Source organism: Alligator sinensis, unplaced genomic scaffold (assembly GCF_000455745.1).
Source record: "Alligator sinensis unplaced genomic scaffold, ASM45574v1 scaffold883_1, whole genome shotgun sequence".
In the NCBI taxonomy this organism is placed as follows: Eukaryota; Metazoa; Chordata; order Crocodylia; family Alligatoridae; genus Alligator; species Alligator sinensis.
Window position 1 is genome coordinate 2,775,523 of NW_005842009.1, and position 492 is coordinate 2,776,014.

The window sequence follows — 492 nt, forward strand, 5'->3', positions numbered from 1 at the left end:
GTTCTTGTTCTGGAATAAGGCTATCTACAGATGAAGTTTATTTCTGGCACAGAAATATCTCCTGTTGAAAATCTCCCCCCCCAGAGGACTTCAGTTTTTTTGTCTTCAAACGAGATCTTATCTTTCAACACCCCCATTACATTATTTTGCACTGAGAAAGGTTTAACAAGAGACTGCTTTGTTTTTGGTGAGAAAGATGCAAATAGCTGTTTTATCTAAGAGCATTGGCATACACTCTTTTTTTCGCTTCTCGTGTTGTAGAATTTAGATCAGATGGTCCATGGTCAAACCAATTGCAGCTAACGTAGCTGAAACCATATTTAGCATTCATTTCACATTAATGGGTCACGTCTCTGCCCCTCAGTGCCATGACCTGACTGAGAAATTTGAGACAGCAGCAGGTAGGTGGCACAGACAGTATTACCAGTTAAAAATGTTATGAAGGTTTATCTTGCCCCAATCTGTTCAATGGTGGGAACTGCAGCCTGTTCT